Below are 20,600 nucleotides of genomic sequence, written 5' to 3'. Positions count from 1 at the left end.
TGTAAATACTTCTAACTTGTAAATACAATTCACTTCAAGTGATTTTTTTTGTGGTTCCAATGACCACCTTTGTTAAAACCATTTCATAAACATTAGCCATAGGTTTGAGTTATCATAATGGTTGATGTAAACCTCACCTTATCCTTAGTGATTGGACTATAAGTCTTCCATACTTATTATAGGGTGGATCCTTCACTAGTACGTTGAAGCTCTCCTCACATGGTGGATTGTTGGTTTAGGTTGAGTTTTCTCCCTTTGATAACAAAAGACCATAAGGCTTCTGACAAATCAATTCACCAACTTATTTTGAGATTTTTACCCCGAACTACGAGGTTTTGATCCTACCTTTGTGATGGTACGTAGGCAATGGGTTTATCCATTCAAACAACAAAATTGTAAATATTGTATATTCTTTTCTCATCTCCCCAATCATGTTTGCATAAATATATTCACAAATACCAACCTACCATACAACTTGGCAAAAAGGGCTCCCTTAGAGTACTAAGGATGTTTTGGGTGCTTAAAACCTTCCCATTGCGTAACCAACCCCCTTACCCAAATCTCTGACATTTTTATTAGTTTTTGATTTGATAAAACTTCTCGGTTTTTGTTCGCTTTCTAACCTTTCCTTTGGATAAATAGAAGTTCGGTGGCGACTCGAATTGTATGATTTACTTTTGATTTAGTCAATAAATCTAAAAGTAACGAATACCCCGCTATAAAGATCAACAGTCCACCAGATGTTTTTTAGGTTTTTTTGGTTTTATTAAGTATTTTAAGGTCCTAAAACCAAAGATAAAACCAAAACACACAAACAATATATACAATGAAAAGATATGGCTCAAATGAGCAAAGTGAAAATGACATAAACATAAAAAAGTTAAATGAAATATAAATGGCAAATGAATGATAAATGACTGAAATTTAAATTGCATAAAGTAAATGACTTGGAAGTAAAGCAATATTAACAAGAATTAGTCAAATGTAATTCAAAAGTTAGTCAAGTGTTAGTGGTGATTTTTAATTGATTAAGTCATTCTTTGGAGAACAATCACCTTACATTCACAAGTATAGATCCTTGAACCAGGACATCTTCCATGAGAAGGGCTCCAACTTGGATAATCCAACAAGTATCCCATTAACCCACATGAAAGGAAAAAATGTCAAGTCCTCACACAATGCCATGAAGAAGGGGTGGCTTACAATCCCACTTACTAGAATGATATGCCTTGAGGGTCAAATTTAGCTATATGTTCAGCAATAGTAATTGGACTTATATAGAAGTCACAACTATCTGAGGCCGGACAATAAATATTTAGGTGTTAATGAATGTTAGAGATTTGGTATGAAGAACCAAACTCCTAAAACATACCTCAGACTAAAAGAAAATATGAAAAGGGATGGACCTATCTCAGTCATACTTGTATTGGTTCATCTAACACAAGGTCATTGATGAACCAATTAGCCTATAGACATTAGAAATTTCATTGGTCAAATGAGGGAATGGGAAAGAATATGAATGAAGATGAAGAGGGAGGGGAAGATAGAAAGACAAATTGAGCAAGGGAGGATTTTCATCAAATCAAAACCATCCATTCATTTTGGGAGATGAAATGTACATTTCATCAATCCCCTAAATCCAATGGTTTTGATCCAACAAAAGTTAAATCAACCTTGACCAAGGCCCAAACAGAAAGTCAAACATCAGAAGACCATAAAAATGGCTCAACATAATTTTTAAACAATTAAACAATTAAAAATCAAATTAAAAGTGAATTAAACTACATTTTAATTTGGTCAAAACCTAAAATCCCTTCAAAACACCAAATAAATTGCCAAGGGATTTATCCTAGGTCAAACAAGGTCAAAGGACATTAGACAAAAAAAGTCACTATTTTTGAAAAGTCAGAAGTATTTTGAAACAATTAAAAAATATGCACAAAAACATTTAATTCATAAAAAATATCAAAATTAATCCAAAAAATAATTTTAATTCAGAATATGGAAGAGAAAAATATTTAATGATGTTTGGTGAAAGTCCCATATTTTTTGGATAAAAATGAAATTCTATAAATAAAATAAAATAAATGGATTAAATGAAAAATGAGAAATTTGGAAGAAAATAGAAAAAAAAGGGTCATCAGATCTCCCTCATTAATTGAGGTGGCAGGGATGATATGTAAAAGCAATGGCTAAGATTAAAATGTTCGAACATGATCAGATGGCTAGGAGGCGTGCCAACACACCACCGGAGCTAGGGCTCCAATCATCTTCTCCGGTGAACCTCACCGGACTGGTCCAACTTCATCTTAATGAAAAATGAAAAACAAGGACACTATTTCAAAGAGAAAATGCTCAGGATCTCGAATTTGGCCTCAATTTTCTCCAATTCCAAGTATATCAAAAGATATTGGGATTTGAATATTGAGGATCATGAACTGAGTTGCTTCAATTTGACCTCAAAGCAACTCAATCTTATTGCCTACATTGGTAGGACTTCAGCCAACCAAAAATCAAATAGAATGGTAAAGAATTGAGAATGAATCAAAGAGATGAAGTTTCTGAAAAATCACCTTCGAGGGAGATTGAATCTTGCTTGATCTTGCTTACATTTGGCCTTGGCTTGACTTCAGATGCTCGCAGGAAGTGAATTAGATCAAGGAAGGGCTTGGATTCTTGGAGTTTCAACTTCAAAACTGAAGTGAAATTGAAACTCGATTTTATATTGAAAACCTTCAAGTTTATCCTTTAATGGTGAGCGTTAGGATTGTAGGTTCAAACCTTGGGCAAGGTGTCCCCAATTCTGAACATAAGGGGTCTTATTTATAGGCTATGCCTTTGCTTTCCACACCCTTCATTCAAAATGCCAAAAGTAGAAGTATCACTTGCATGGATGAATGGGGGTGTGATAGGCCCATGAAATGATGTAATCATGTCCAAATTTTATCATGTGCAATGATTAAAATGTGTCATGCAATCATGCAATGGAAATGGGAATGTGATCCTGAGACTCATCCAAACGGAACCGTGAAGAAAAGCCATGCGCAAGTCATCCAATTCTTGGCTAAATGAAGTGATATTTGAATTTATAGAAAGTTGAGATCAAGGTAAACAAATTTCATGTTGAACACTTTTCCATTTGAAGCGTGGATCATGATGAATTTTGAGGCGGAAGTTTGGAAAATCAAACATATTTGAAAATTTTCGAAGTCCCAAGTCAAATGTTCACTTCTTCCACCTTGAATAATTTTTTTTATGGGCTTAAAATGGAAAATGTTCCTTCACAAATGTTATAGATCTTTCAAACCTATTCAATTTGGTCACAAATTTGACCTCATTTGGATTTGGCATGAAGGAGTTGTGCGTTTTAGAAGTTGAGGAAAATCTCTTGTTCAATGGTATTGCCCCAAAATGACCTATAATGTTTCCTCTTGGAACATGTCCTTGAAAGTTTAATTTGAAGTTTCTAAAAGAACAAAAGTTTGATAAGACATCTTGAAGTTTATCATGAAACTTGGATGGCCTTCAGGTCATAAAAAATGAGCATGTTATGGTCCTTGGAAGTTGACCTCCTAACTAGGGCACAAACAAAATGACCTATAATATTTCACCATAAAAAATGACTTTCCCAACAAAAATAGCTATTAACTTAAAAAAGAAAGTTGTTTGGAATGTCATAAGGAGTAATGTTACTCTTGGAGTCATTTTTATATGACAAAAATTGTAGGAGATAGGGTCTAGGGAACCCCAGTTTTGACTAGTTGACTTTCTCTGGTCAACTACCTTGAACCTACTCGCAAACTTGAAGTTATCTTGATCTTTTGGACTCATGGAGGATCATATGTGTATAGGATGATGTAATATGAAGTATCCCTTGAAATATTTGATCAAATGTTGAAGAAACTTGTTGAGGAAGTCATGCAAGATACCTAGATGAGTTACGGCTTTCAAGGCAAACAAGCTTCAAACTCTTGATGAATTCTTGATCAAAATGATAAATGAAGATCATGGGGATCCATATATGATGTCTAGAGTCAATGTGAACCATCTCTTGATTAGTCTACTTGCATTGAGGGTCTCAAACCCTATATATAAGCTTGATGAGGCCTTGGTGGAAGCACACACTACCTACAAAAGAAGTAAAACTATACATGGACATATTTTTGGCATTTTGGTTAGTAAACAAAGAAACATAAAGTATGATACAATCAAATGTGCTTGGTGATCTCTTCCAATGCAAACCCAATGAATAAGGGGGTAAGGAGGATGCCAAAGTATGATCCCAAAGCCAATGCATAAGATGAGAAGGCATGAGGGATCTTAGGGTCAAAATTAGGGTCCTACAACACTCCTCTTTTTTATTCACAAATCGAGGAAAATATTTTTGTAAATTTCAAAAACATGATTGTATATATATCGTTTATTTCAAAAATTATTATAAAAAATAAATGAAATTTCGTAAACTGAAACAAGATAGAACAACAAACAAATGGGCAAAAGGTTCAAATGTTATTAATAGAATGGAATTATGCAAATGGCATGACTCCATGGATCTTTACAAAGTTGAAAAATGGTAAGAAAATGGAAGGGGCTGCATTGAAGTACAATGACCACTATTCTGCCTAACATCTTTGGATTCAACTATTCTTAGAACTTTGGTCGAGGATGACTGAATGAGAATATTTAATAGGAACTGTTGCTTCAAATGATCAACTTTGGCCGGAACCAGTTACTCGCCATAATCCCTAACGTTTGCCTAGATTTCCCTCTCGGGTTCAATCTATCGGGATGGTTATTTTCTGTTTATGTCTCTAATTTTTTCCTGGATCGCCCTTTCGGGTTTTCAATCCACCGAGACGCTCATTTTTGCCTAAGCCACCCTTTTAGGATTTCAACTTAACGAGTTGTTCTTTTATTTTTCTAGGCGAAGTATTTCTTGACTGCATCAGCATTCACACGACGAGGGATCTCGGTACCATCCATAGTTGTAAGGGTCATTGCACCGCTTGAGAAAGCTCTCTTAAAAACATATGGGATTTCATAATTACGAGTCCACTTGCCCCTAGAATCAAAGTTGAAAGACAATATATTTTTGAGCACGAGGTCGCCTTCTTTGAGTACGCGGGGTTGAACCTTCTTGTCAAATGATTTCTTCATTTTTGTTGATATAATTGGCCATGACACAAAGCTTTCATCCTCTTCTCTTCAATCAAATTCAATTGATCATAGATTCTTTGACACCATTCAACCTCAGTCAACTTGGCTTCCATGAGCACACGCAATAAAGGAATCTCAACCTCTACGGGGAGCACTGCTTCTATGCCATAGAGAGAAAGGGGTTTCCCATGTTCAAGTGCAGACGGATGTACGATACCCATGCAAAGCAAAATGGAGCATCTCATTCCAATCCTTATATGTCACAACCATCTTTTGGATAATCTTCTTAATGTTCTTCTTTGCAACTTCAATAACCCCATTCATCTTAGGTCTATAAGGAGAAGACTTATGACGTTCAATCTTCAAGTCCTCACAAAGTTTTTTCATCATCTTATTGGTTAAGTTAGACCCATTATCAGTAATGATCTTACTTGGAACACCATATCGACAAATAATTTGATTCTTGATAAATCTTACCACAACATGTCTGGTCACATTAGCATAAGATATTGCTTCGACCCATTTGGTGAAGTAATCAATAGCCACCAGAATGAAATGATGTTCGTTTGAAGCTTAGGGTTCAATCATACCAATCATGTAAATTCCCCACATAGAGAAATGCCATGGGTATGAAATAATATTGAGAAGAGTCAGAGGCACATGAATCTTATCAACATAAATCTGACACTTATGGCACTTCTTCACATATCTACAACAATCAGATTCCATTGTCAACCAATAGTAACATGCCCTTATCATCTTTTTATCCATTGCATGTCCATTCACATGAGTACCAAAGGATCCTTCATGAACATCTTGCAATAACATGTTTGTTTCGTGTCTATCCATGAATTTGAGCAATACCATGTCAAAGTTTCTATGTACATCACATCTTCATTTAAAAAGAAATTTCCAGTCAGTCTTCTCAAAGTCTTCTTATCTTTGTTGGATGCCCCAAGCGAGTATTCCTGATTTTGGAGGAAACACTTGATATCATGATACCAAGGCTTATCATTTGTAACTTCTTATGCTGCAAACACACGAGAAGGCCTATCAAGGCGCATAATTTTGATCTGAGGTGCGTCATTCCAATGATTTACTTTATGCATAGAAGACAAAGTAGCCAAAGCATTTGTCGTCTGATTCTCTTCACAGGGTATATGATGAAACTCAACTTTGTTGAAGAAAGTCAACAACCTTCTAGCATAATCTTTGTAAGGAATCAAGCCATGATGATGAGTCTCCCATGCTTCTTTAATTTGATTAACCACCAAGGCTGAATCTCTATATACATCAAGAATCTTAATTCTCAAATCAATGGCTTCTTGAAGACCCATGATACAAGCTTCATACTCTGCCATGTTGTTCATACAATCAAACATCAATCTTGCAGTGAAAGGAATATGAGAACCCGGAGGAGTGATGATGATTTACCCAATTCTATTACCATAAGTATTAACAGTTCCGTTAAACACTAAACCCCACTAGGATCCACGCTCTGGTCCTTCTTCAGGAAATAGTTCATCACAATCTTTATCTTTTAAATACATAACATCTTCATCATGGAAGTAAAACCTGATGGATTGATAATCATCAATTGGATGGTGAGCTAAATGATCTACAAGAATACCTCTTTTAATCTCCTTCTGAGTATGGTACTCAATATCATATTCAGACAATAGCATCTGCCAACAAGAAATCCTCTCAGTCAAAGCAGGCTTTTCAAAAATATACTTGATTGGAGAGATTTTGTATATCAACCAAGTGGTATGATTAATCATATATTGGGGTAAACGTTTGGAAACCAAGGATAAATCACAATAGGTCTTCTCAAGCATGGAGTACCGAGACTCATAGTCTGTAAACTTCTTACTCAGATAGTAGATGTCATGCTCCTTTTTACCAGTCTCATCTTGTTGTCCGAGTACACAACCCACAGACTCTTCTAACACAGTTAAATACATTATCAATGGTTTCCTTCCACTGGAGGAGACAAAATAAGAGGTTCAAGCAGATACTCCTTGATGTTGCCAAAAGCTTTATGGCAGTCTTCTGTCCAAACACAACCTTTATCTTTAAGGAGAAGCTTGGAGATTGGCCCACATGTGGCATTCATATGAGATATACACTTGGAGATGTAATTCAGACACCCGAGGAATCCTCTGACTTGCTTTTCTGTCTTCGGTGTAGGTATCTCTTGAATATCTCTAACTTTATCAGGATCTACCTCAATACCTTTATGGCAGACAATGAAACCTAACATCTTTCTTGAATGGACACCAAAAGTACACTTATTAGGATTCAATCGGAGTTTAAACTTTCTCAAACGCTGAAACAACATCAATAAACACTCAACATGATCTCCTTCAGTCTTCGACTTAGCAATCATATCATGGACATAGACCTTCTTCTCTTTATGCATCATGTCATGGAAACGAGTAGTAATGGCACTCTTGTAGGTTGCACCATAATTCTTTACACCGAAAGGCAACACTCTAAAGCAGAATGTTCCCCAGGATGTAATAAATTAGTATTTTCCATGTCCTTGGTTACCATCTTGATCTGATTATAATCGGAGGAACCATCCATAAGGAGAATACATTGAACTTAGATGTATTATCTACCAACATGTCAATGTGTGGCATAGGAAAATCATCCTTCGGGCTAGCCTTGTTTAAATCTCTATATTCAACACACATCTGAACTTTGCCATCCTTCTTTGGAATAGGCACAATGTTGGCCACCCATTTAGGATACTTAGAAGTAATAAGGAAACCAACATCAATCTGCTTTTGAACCTCCTATTTGATCTTAACAGCCATATCATGATGAGTTCTTCTCAACTTCTGTTTAACTAGCGGACACTTGGCTTCAATGGTAATATATGCTACATAATATTAGTATCAAGACATGGCATATATTGATAAGACCAAGCAAACACATCCACATATTCTAAGAATCTCTACCATCCTCTTCTTAACATCTGGACAAAGCAGTGCCCTAATCTTGACTTCTTTCTTGTTCTCTTCAGAACCTAAATTAATCACTTCCAATGTGTCTTTATGAGGATGAATGGTTTTCCTCATGCTCAAGCAGATGGGAAATCTCATCAGGAATCTCTTTAACATCCTCTTCTTCTGTTTCACACAGGGAATTCAAAGTTGTGAGAGGGCATATAGTCATTGTTTTCAATGGGTTTAACAATTAATCTTCACAATGATTTTATGCTGTATTTTAGAAAATGAACAAATAAACGCACAAGTATGATGCAGATATAAAAAGTGATTATTATCTTGGTTTTTATGTTACCATTTTTCATAAAAAGCAAAAAGAGAAAACATAATATGGATAAAAAATAACATTTTATAAATGATGATAAAACTGGAAACAAAGGCCACATAGATTCGCTTTCACCTTGGGCATAGTGAAATGATTTTTTTTTAAATATAAAAAACCATATTACTTTAACAAGTGAACCATAAAGGGGACGTCAACAGCAATCCAATTCTGGCACATCAATTCGTGCGTAACAAACTTTGGCGCTTCTTGTTCTTGATCATCTTCTAGGATTGCAGCAACAGATCGATCTTTGGAGTGGCTGAAACCAGCATTCTGAAATAATTCTTAAATACACTTCGAATCTCTAAGGGTTGAACCAGGTGAGACACCTAAACCAGCTATGTTCTTGTTCTCAGCAAGTTAAACAACTTGACCCTATCCAACATATTGACCATTCTCCACAACTAGTTAGGCGTGTTTCAAAGAAGTCACAGACGCCCCATTCTTCTTAGTAGCATTATCAATGATAGAAAGAGATTGGAACAAAGTTCCCACAGCTTCATCAACATCAATATACGAGAACAAATAGAGATGACTCACCAACATGGCCTGCTCGCCATGCACAATCACTAACTTTCGATTTTTCACAAATTTCAACTTCTGATGGAGAGTTGATGTCACTGCCCCAGCTTCGTGAATCCATGGACGAACCAGGAGACAACTATAGGCAGGATGAATATCCATCACTTGAAACATAATCTAAAATAAGAACTCACCTATCTTCAACTGCAGATCAATTTCTCCAATCACAATTTTCTTCGAGCAATCAAAGGATTTTACAACAAACCCACTAAACCTCATCGGAGCACCTTGATAAGAGAGCTTGGACAAAGTAGACTTTGGCATAACATTCAAAGAAGAGCTAGTGTCAACCAACACATTGTACAAAGCATCTTCTTGACAATTCATGGAAATATGCAAAGCCAAATTATGATTTCTCCCTTGCTCAGGAAATTCTTCATCACTAAAGCTCATATTATTACACACACTAATGTTGGCCAAAATTTCATCGAGCTGACCAATTTATACATCATGATCCATATAGGTTTTCTCCAAGACCTTCTACGAACCCTCTCTGTGAGCTTATGAATTATCAACAAAGATAAGACAAATATATTAGAAGGGGTATGCAATAATTGATCAACCACATTACATTCACTTCTCTTAATCAACTTCAACACTTCATCATGATCAGATTTCTGGTTTACACCACTCGACCACTTCGGGTTACACCACTCACATCAACAGTATTCACAATAGAAGAAAAAGAAGAGATAGGAACTTCCTTCCCATCTTCCAACATTGTAGCATTGTATTTATAAGGAACAACTTTGTCAGGTTGATAGGGTGTAGGACCCTCCAGACGAATAACCAAAAGAAAAACGACAAACTTTTAGCTATTGTAGGCATTCACAACTGGTTCAGGGATTTTGAAATGGGGAACAATGACATTCACATAATGCTCATCTTCATCCCTATCTCTTGTAATCTTAATAAGATTTTCATCTTGCATTTCTTGTAAATCTTTCTTTACCACAGAACACCCTCGAGGATTTCTTGAACAGATATGGCAGGAAATATGATTGTGCTCCTAATGACTCAGCTCGCAAAAAGTTGTATGCATCTCAACCAAGGATCTTCTAATCAGATTGGCATCAAAGACACGGTACATTCCAGGACATCCTTAGACCATATTCATAGTTACACCACCATGTTTAGGCAACAGATTGGCTTGCACATTAGGACCAGAGTCTTGAAAAGACAAAATACCACTTTCCACTAGTCTTCTCACCTCAACTTTCAAAGCAAGACATTTTTCAATTTCATGACCAGGTGAACCTTGATGGAATGCACAATGATGATCAGATTTATACCACCATGGAAGTTCCTTTAGAATAGTTGGTGGAGTCCTCTTCTATACCAAATTCTTTTGTATCAAAGCATGAAATAATTCCACGTGGGACATCGGAATTGGATCAAATTGTGTTGGTCATGGGACACAATTCTGTTGATGATTTTGTTGATGGGTACGTTGTTGAAAATGCGGTTGATAATTTGGTGCTACTTGAACAACTGGAGCAGGATTAATAACCGGGGTAACTGGTGCCACATGCTGACGATGTTGATTGCTTCTCGAAAATCTCCTACGCTTCTCTTGCAAAATATCATTAGCATCATGTTTCTTCTTTTTGGACAAACCATTCCCATATTTCCTGGAATTGTCAAATGAACCACTCTCTTTCAATCGTCCCTCACGGACGCCCTCTTCTAGACTCATCGCTATGTTGACCATCTTGGTAAAATCACAGGGAGCACTTACAACCATTCAGTCATAGTAAAATAGACTCAAAGTCTTGAAAAACAACTTTGTCATCTCTTTCTCTTCTAACGGAGGACTGACTTGCGTGGCATATCGCGCCATCTCTGCTAGTACTCCTTGAAAGTTTTCTTATCTTTTTGGGATATAACACGGAGTTGATCTTGGTTCGGCGCCATGTCAACATTATACTTGTACGGACGAACAAAAGCTTTACCTAGATTGTTGAAAGTACGGATTTGGGTGCTATCAAGTTCCATGTACCACTTCAAGGCAGCACCAGCCAAACTATCTTGAAATTAATGAATCGAAAGTTGATGGTTATCAGTTTGAGTTGACATCTTGAGAGCATACATCACCAAGTGACTCAAAGGACAAGAGTTACCCAAATTTCTCACAATCTGAAACTTTGAACTTATGAGGGATCTTCACATTAGGAACTATGCAAAGATCATGAGCTTTCTTCCCAAACAATTATTTTCCTCTTAAATCTTAAATCTCTTTTTGCATTGCTTGAAACTGATCTTGAAATCCATCCATCCTTTCATAAACACCAGCACTTTCACTCTGATCACCATGAAAAACAAGTTCTTCCACATAGGAGTAGCTTGGACCATATAAGGTTGTATAGACATAACAGGTTGAGCAATGTAAGGAGGCATACCTGTAAGACCCCAATTTTGACCCTAAGATCCCTCATGCTATCTCATCATTTGCATTGGCTTTGGAATCACACCTCGGCGTCATCCTTACCCCCTCATTCATTGGGTTTGCATTGGGATAGATCACCAATAACATTTGATTGTATCATACTTGATTTTTCTTTGTTTACTAACCAAAATACAAAAATATGTCTATGTATAGCTTTGTTTCTTTATAGGTAGTGTGTGCATCTACCAATGCCTTAATCAAGAGATGGTTCACAATGTTTCTAGACATCATATATGTATCCCCATGTTCTTCATTTATCATTTTGATTAATAATTCATCAAGAGTTTGAAGCTAGTTTGCATTGGAAACCCTAATTCATCTAGGTATCTTGTGTGACTTCCTTAGCAAGTTCCTTCAACAATTGGTCCAATATATCAAGGTATACTTTATTTCACATCATCTTACACATATATGATCCTCCATTAATCCAAAAGGTCAAGAGAACTTCAAGTTTGCAAGTTGGTTCAAAGAGGTTGACCAAAGAAAGTCAACTGGTCAAAAATGGGGTTCCCTAGACCCTATCTCCTACAATTTTTGTCATATGAAAATGATTCCAATATAAACGTTACTCCTTATGACATTCCAAAAAACTTTCATGTTCATATAAAGAGCTATTTTTTCTTGGAAAGTCATCTTTTATGGTGAAACATTACAAGTCATTTTGTTTGTGCCCTAGTTAGAAGGCCAGTTTCCGAGGACCGTAACTTTCTCAATTTTTGTGAGATGAAGGCCATCTAAGTTTTATGATCAATTTAATTATTTCCTCTCGTTTATTCTTTGAGAAATCTGAAAATCAACTTGCAAGGACATGTGCCAAGTGGAAACATTATAGGTCATTTTGGGCCATTACCATTGAACAAACAATTTTCCTCAACTTCTGAATTGCATAACTCCATCATGACAAATCCAAATGAGGTAAAATTTATGACCAAATGTAATAGGGATGAAAGAGCTACAACTTTGGTGAATAAACTATTTTTATTTAGAGCTCATAGGAAACGTTATTCAAGGTGGAAGAAGTGGTCATTTGACTTGGTACATAGAAAAATTTCAATTATGTTTGATTTCTCAAATTTACACCTCAAAATTCATCATGATCCTAGCTCCAAATGGAAATGTGTTCAACATCAAATTTGTTCCCCTTGATGTCACCTTTCCAAAAAGTCGAAGATCACTTCATTTGCACAATATTTGAGGGACTTGCGCATGGTTCCTTTCATAGGTTTGTTTTGGCATGATTTTAATTCAATTGACCATTTCCTTTTGCATGCTTATATGTTATTGTTTCAGGATCCATTGTGCATGAATTAGAGTGATATGACATCATGAATTGGCCCCAAATTATTGCTCATGCATCCATGCACCAATGTTGCTAAATTTGCCAAAATTTCCACGTGTGTGAAAAGCAATGCATAACCTTATAAATACAGGTTTATTGTGATCAGAATAAGGATCCCTTCTGCCCAAGCTTTAAACCCTTGCATCCCTAGCCTCCATCAAGGATAAATTTGAAGATTTCACTTGAAATCGAGTTTCAATTCTCCTTCTATGTTGAGATTGAAACTCCAAGAATCTAAGCATCTCATTGATCCATTTCATTTCCTGCAAGCTTCTAGAGTCGAGCCAAGGCAAATTGGAAGTAACATCAAGTTGAATTGAAGCTACCCGAAGGTGATTTTTCTCAAAGTTATCTTATTCGATTCTCCCTCATTTATCAACTATTTTTCTTGATTATTGGTTGTCTGAATTCCTACCGATGTAGGCAACAAGATTGAGTTTCTTTGAGGTCAAATCGAAGCAACTCAAATCATGAACCTCAAATTTCAAATCCATGTATCCTTCAATATACTTGGAATTGGATGAAATGGAGGCCATATTCGAGCTCCTGGGCATTTTTCCTTTAAAATCATGTCCACACTTTTTATTTTGGTGAAGGTTGGTGGTGGATCAGTCCAGTGAGGTCCACTGGAGAAGAAGATCGGAGCTAGGGCTCCGGTGGTGCATTGGCACTCTCCCAACCTTCTGATCCATTTGAAATGTTTTAATCTTGGCCGCTCCTTGTGATTACCATCCATATGACGCGTTGGCCCTTGTTTTTTTTGTATTTTCGGAATTCTCATTTAATCCACTTATTTTATTTTATTCATATAAATTTCATTTTTAATCCAAAAAATATGGGACTTTCACCAAAAATCTTTAAATATTTTTCTCTTCCATATTTTGAATTAAAATATTTTTGGATTAATTTTGGTATTTTCATGAATTAAATGTTTTTGTGCATATTTTTAATTGTTTTAAAATACTTCTGGCATTCTAAAAACTGTGAAATTTTTTGCCTATGGTCCTTTGATCTTGTTTGACCTAGGATAAATCCCTTGGCCATTTATTTGGTGGTTTGATAAGATTTGAGGTTTTGTCCAAATTAAAATGAATTTTAATTCATTTTAATGTGATTTTTAATTGATAAAATGTTTAAATATTATGTTGAGCCATTTTAATGGTCTTGTGATATTTGAATTTCTGTTTGGGCCTCGGTCATGGTTAATTTGACTTTTGTTTGATCAAAACCATTGGATTTAGGGGATTGGTGAAATGTACATCTCATCTCCCAAAATGAATGGATGATATTGATCGGATGAAATAAGTGGTTAGGAAAGAGGTTGTTAAACTATTAGATGCAGGGTCAATTTATCCCATTTCCGATAGCTCTTGGGTAAGTCCTGTTCATGTGGTTCCAAAGAAATGAGGGACTACGGTGATAAAGAATGAGACAAATGAGTTGCTCCCTACAAGGACAGTCACGGGGTGGCGGGTTTGCATCGATTACAGAAGGTTGAATTCGGCGACAAGAAAGGATCACTTTCCTTTACCATTCATCGATCAGATGTTGGAAAGGTTGGCTGGTCATGACTACTATTGTTTCCTTGATGGATACTCTGGATATAATCAGATAGCGGTTGCACCAAAAGATCAAGAGAATACAACTTTTACATGCCCCTATGGTATTTTTGCTTACAGAAGAATGCCATTTGGGTTATGTAATGCGCCAGCCACATTTCAAAGATGCATGACTTCCATTTTGGCTGACATGCTCGAAAAGCATATGGAGGTCTTCATGGATTACTTCTCGGTATTTGGTTTCTCTTTTGATAATTGTTTGACTAACCTTTCCCTTGTCTTAGAAAGATGTCAACAGACCAATTTGATTCTCAACTGGGAGAAGTGCCACTTCATGGTGCGAGTAGACATAGTCTTGGGTCCCAAAATTTCCCACAAGGGAATAGAGGTGGACCAAGACAAGATCGAGGTAATAGCAAAGTTGCCCCCCCCCCCCCCCAATAAACGAAAAAGGTATAAGAAGTTTCTTAGGGCATGCGGGTTTCTACCGCAGGTTCATAAGATACTTTTCTAAGATAGCTAAACCTTCAACTACCCTTTTGGTTAAGGACAAGGCTTTTATTTTTGATAAAGAGTGTGTCGTTGCATTTGAAACTATAAAAAATAAATTGGTGACGGCACCAATTGTCATTGCCCCAGATTGGTCTCTACCTTTTGAGATCATGTGTGATGTGAGTGACATTTCAGTGGGAGCAGTTCTTGGGTAACGTAGAGATAAACTGTTGCATGTCATATATTATGCTAGTCATGTTTTCAATCCTGCACAGATGAACTATGCGACTACCAGGAAGGAGTTGCTAGCAGTGGTTTATGCCTTCGATAAATTCAGGAAATATATGTTGGGTTCTAGAGTCATTGTTTATACTGACCATGCTGCTTTGAAGTATTTATTTGCTAAGCAGGACTCTAAGCCAAGACTATTGAGATGGATCTTACTCCTCCAAGAGTTTGATGTGGAAATTCGTGACAAAAGAGGGTGTGAAAATATTATGGCCGATCACCTCTCTCGGATGTCCCCTATAGAGAAGAATGAGGAAAAGCATCCAATAAAGGATGAGTTTGTTGATGAACACATCCTTGCTGTTATTGGAATGCCATAGTTCACAGACTACGCGAACTATCTAGTAGGTGGGGTGATCCCTAGCGAATTTCACTCTAACAAAAAAAAAATATGCATGATTGCAGGTTTTACTTGTGGGATGACCCATTCTTGTACAAGAAAGGAGTAGACGGGTTGGTTAGAAGAAGTGTTCTCGAAGAAGAACAGAGAGATATCCTGAAAGCATGTCATGACTCTGACTATGGTGGACACTTTAGTGGTGATAGAACCGCAGCCAAAGTCCTCCAGTCAGGCTTATACTAGCCTACACTTTTCAAAGATGCTCAACAATTAATCAAAGAATGCGATAAGTGTCAAAGGATGGGAAACATCTCGAAAAGAAATCAGATGCCTCAGAACCCCATGTTGGAAGTTGAACTCTTTGATGTTTAGGGTATCGACTTTATGGGACCATTTCCACCTTCATTTGGAAAGAACTATATTTTGGTGGTGGTGGATTATGTATCCAAGTGTGTAGAAGCAGTTGCTCTACCAACTAATGATGCAAAAGTGGGAGTCAAGTTTTTAAAGGAGAACATATTTGTCAGCTTTGGAGTGCCAAGAGCTCTAATAAGTGATGAGGGAACTCATTTCTTAAATCACCTAATGGAGAAGCTACTCTTGAAGTATAATGTAAAATATCGTATAGCCACTCCGTACCATCCGCAAACAAATGGTAAAGTTGAAGTGTCGAGTAGGCAGCTAAAAGAAATTCTTGAGAAGACGGTTAACTCATCTTGCAAAGATTGGGCAAGTAGGCTTGATGATGCGCTTTGGGCATACCGAACTGCGTTCAAAACACCGATTGGTATGTCTCCTTATCAATTGGTGTATGGTAAGGCTTGTCACTTACCTTTAGAACTTGAACACAAAGCTTTGTGGGGTTCAAAATTCCTTAATTTGGATCTTTCGAAAGTGGGAGAGTCTCGAATCCTTCAACTCCATGAGTTAGAAGAATTTAGGAACGGAGCATATGAAAATGCCAAAATTTACAAAGATCAAACAAAAAAATGGCATGATAGAAGGATCCAAAGGAAAGAATTTTGGGAAGGACACATGGTGTTATTGTTTAATTCGAGGATGAAGTTGTTCTTGGGAAAACTGAGATCAAAATGGTCGGGACCGTTTATGGTACACAAGCTATATCCCCATGGAGCAATTGAAATAAAAAATCAATCCAATGGGGACATTTTTAAAGTGAATGGCCAAAGGTTAAAACCTTACAATGTGGAGCAAGAAGTTTGTCAAATTGATGTTGTTCATCTTGTCTGATAAGGTGAACAACCGTCGAGCCAGGCGACGTTAAACAAAGCGCTACGTGGGAGGCAACCCACGCTTTTGTGTCTAATTATTTTCTTTGTTTTGTTGTGTGTGATTGACTTGTAGGTTTGAACAATGTTTGCTAGAGGAGCCAAAATTTCATGTGCAAAAAGTCTCTGAAAAAAATCGGAAGCAGAATCCCAACACGAAGATTGAAACGAACAATAAAAGAAAAAGTAAAACAGGGGCCTGACCCTGGTGCCTGTGTCAGCTGACACGGCCCGTGTCAGGAAGAGAGGGGAGAAGAAATTTTTCCAAGGAGCTGACACGATCGCCCGTGTCAGCCCCTCTTAAAGCAACTTGAAAAAAAAAAGGGAAGAGATGGGCAGAGCGCTGACACGGCCGTGTCAGCAAGCGCGTTTTGAAAAAATTTGAATTTTTTTACCGTTTTTACATGGAGCCCACCTCCAATTACACCCACTAACTACCTTTTATCACTCATTCACTCCTCATAAACCCTTTCTCTTACCTATTCTCTCACCTTCATCTCTCTTTCTCTCAAGAACACCTAAGAGCCTCCATTTTTCTTCACAAAAAGCTTCAACCTTTTCCCTTAAAACTCTATCAAATCTCCATCCACCTTCACAAAAGCTTCTCCATTTTCCATCCTCTACCTTCCTACGGTAATATTTTTCCCTAATCTTTCTTTTCAATTTCAAGTTTTTTTTCTCTTCTTTGTGTGCAGGTAATAACATGTCTCGCCGGGTAGACAGAAGCACGAACGTAGCGGAATCATCCCGACCACGTCAAAGGGCAAGAAGGACTCTGAATGAGCATGATATTGTGTTTGAAGACTTAGAGCACCAAAAAAGGTATACTGCTCACCTTAAGAGAAAATTGACACCCACTAGATATATGTGTGATAGCACTTTGCAGGAATTGGGATTGCAGGCTGAAATCCACCGAATCTTCCATAGCTTAGGTATGTTGGAATTCATGCAGCTAGAAGCGCCAACTTTTGCGCGTATTACTCTTGAAATTTTTAGGACCATTGAATTTAAATTAAAAAATTGGTGGAATGGAACTGAGAAAGAGTATTGTGGTACTTTGTGTTTTCATTTGTTTAATACTAATCTGGAATTGTCTGTGGATGAATTGGGGAGTATCCTAAAACTCCCAATAGTAGGCCCTGGAACGGTGCCCGATACTTTTGTTTTGGCTGAATTCTGGACCGCTATAACAGGTAATGCTAAATATATCTCCAAGGGGGCAAAAGCATCAGGTATCCATAAACCTTGTTTAAGATACGCTCAGAAGGCTTTGGCGTACACCATGTTCGATCGCGGTGTTAGCACCGGTGTCGCCACCCAAAGGGAGCTTTTCTTTTTGTACAGTATGGCAGCACAAACACCTATCAATGTAGCAGCATTTGCAGCTGACTACCTAGGCAGAGTTGGTCGCGCTACTTCAAGTGACATTTCGGTTGGCGAAATGATCACCCAGATTGCCGCCAATTTTAAGTTTAGTGATGCGCTTGCTGAAGCTCCACAAGTGCCAGGTAAGAATAAACTGGACATGACCGCGTTGATTCAACAAGGCATGATTGAGGTAAAACAAGATTACTATTCTATTGTCTGCCAAAAAGTTCATATTCTTGCTTTACCCGCTTATGATTTCATTAGTATTACTAACAAAGTCAACTGGCTTTATGAGTGTCCCGACCTGGATGAGGGGGACGAAGATTTTCTTGATTCCTTTCCTGCAGATGAGCATATGGAGGGTGCACCTAGCACTGAGGAGCAGTTTTACCAACAACCACAAGAAACGACCCAAGCTTCAGGGTCCTACTCCATGCCACAAGACCAATGGGGTAGGATTCAAAATGAGATCGGTCACCTTCACACATAGCAATCTAAGCAAGGTGAGGAGATCACAAGGTTCGGAGTTGAACAACGCCGCCAAGGGACGGTTTTGGATGAAATGAATGCGATGATGCAACGCATGATGTTGCATTATCTGTATCCTCCTCCACCTCCTCAATAGACACTGTGAGTACCCCTCTTATCTTGGCAATGAACATTGCGGACAATGTTTGGTTCAAGTGTGGGGGGGTCTTTATTGTTTTGTATTTTGTTTAAGTTGTGTTTGTTTGCTTTGTTACTTTGCTTTGTTTTTGTGTGTCTGTTTTATTTCCATGTGTTACAAATAAAAGTGGATTCTACTGGATAAATGATGGACTAGTGACCAGTGAGGGAAAGATGCAACCTTGGATTTGCTCCCGAGGGAACCTAGAAGTTGATACAGCTGAGAAAGAAAAGGTTGGATGCAACTTGGCGACTCTAGACCGAAATAGGGGATGGTAGACCGAAGCTGAAAAAGAAGCCATTTGTCATGAAGAGTGATTTGGAGCCTGTAAGCTTATCCAACATGGTGAGATTTCAACAAAACCAAACACAAAAGAGTGCATTCAAGTATGACTTTATCTCTCTGATTTTACGTAAGTTCTATTGATACAACACAATACAAAGACGCACACTGAGGCACATTATTTATTTTCACCCTTTAGCCTTTCTAGCCATCCGTAATGTTGTATTTATCCATTGTTAACCCCATTGAGCCTGTACCCCCTTGTTTGTGAAAACCATTATGTTAACCATAAGCCAAACACTTCTTACCTTCGCTCGGCATGACTGTTGCAGTGTCAAATTCGTGCAAAAAGATAAGTTTGGGGTGGTGATCCTTAGAAAAATTGAAAAAGGGCAAGTGCAACAAAAGAAAGAAAAAAAGTTTGTAGAAACATATACTTCTGCCGAAAAAAAAGAGAAAAGAAATGAAAAATGGAGATGAGATAAAAGCAATTCCTAAGTCAAAGACTCATGCCATAATGAGATACTCAAAGAAAGAAAAATTGAGTGAACAAAAAAGAGTCAAGTTGGACAACACCCCATGAAATAAATTGTGCACAAAGAAAAGCAGCAACATGAATGTCGAGTTTTGAAACCCTTGTCACCCATTTTCTTGTATATCCCCACCGTACCTAAGCCCAGTTACAACCCGAAAGACCTCTAAAAGTGTGTGAATTTGGTTTGTGTAGTGAACGTAGAATCTATTCAAAAATTAAGAGTTGATATTGCATACCTTGATATTATGAGTGCTAAACACTTTAACCCCGAGAGATTTGGTGAGTGGTGTGAAGAAGTTTGCAGGTGAAGAAACACTCTGATATGATAATGCAGTGGATAGTTCGAATGGGTGAACTAGAAGCTTAATCGAGAAGGAGGAAGATAAGTTGCGAATAGCATCAGCTGTATTGTGGAAAGAATAAAATCCATGGTTGACCTCTGTGTTGTCTCTTACATCACTTGAGGACAAGCAATGAGATAAGTTTGGGGTTGTGATCGGTCACCATTTGCACTTAGTTTTCATCATCCATCCAGCATGAATTTTCAAGAATCGGTAACACTTTGTTCTTTCTTTTAGTTGATTTCCTAAGTTTTATTGCATTTCATAATTTCCTTCTTGTTTTATGTTGTATTTGTGGTTTGTCTCTTTTTGTCGCATTTTATGCGTTTCCGTGGTAGTTCTATTTGGTTTCCAGGTCCAGCAATAAGCCCGAAAGATGCGTAAGGGAAGAACGGGAGTCAAAAAAAGTTTACAAAGCGAAATATGCGTAAAACAGGTGCCTGACACGGGTGCCCGTGTCAGCTGACATGACCCGTGTCAGCTTATGCAGAAGGTGGAAGACTTGTACACAAAAACAGGGTGCTGACACGGGTGCCCGTGTCAGCCTGCACAGGAGTGGAGAACAAGGAAGCAGTA

This window comes from Lathyrus oleraceus, chromosome 4 (assembly GCF_024323335.1).
Source record: "Lathyrus oleraceus cultivar Zhongwan6 chromosome 4, CAAS_Psat_ZW6_1.0, whole genome shotgun sequence".
Lineage (NCBI taxonomy): Eukaryota > Viridiplantae > Streptophyta > Magnoliopsida > Fabales > Fabaceae > Lathyrus > Lathyrus oleraceus.
This window is presented reverse-complemented; position numbering follows the sequence as displayed.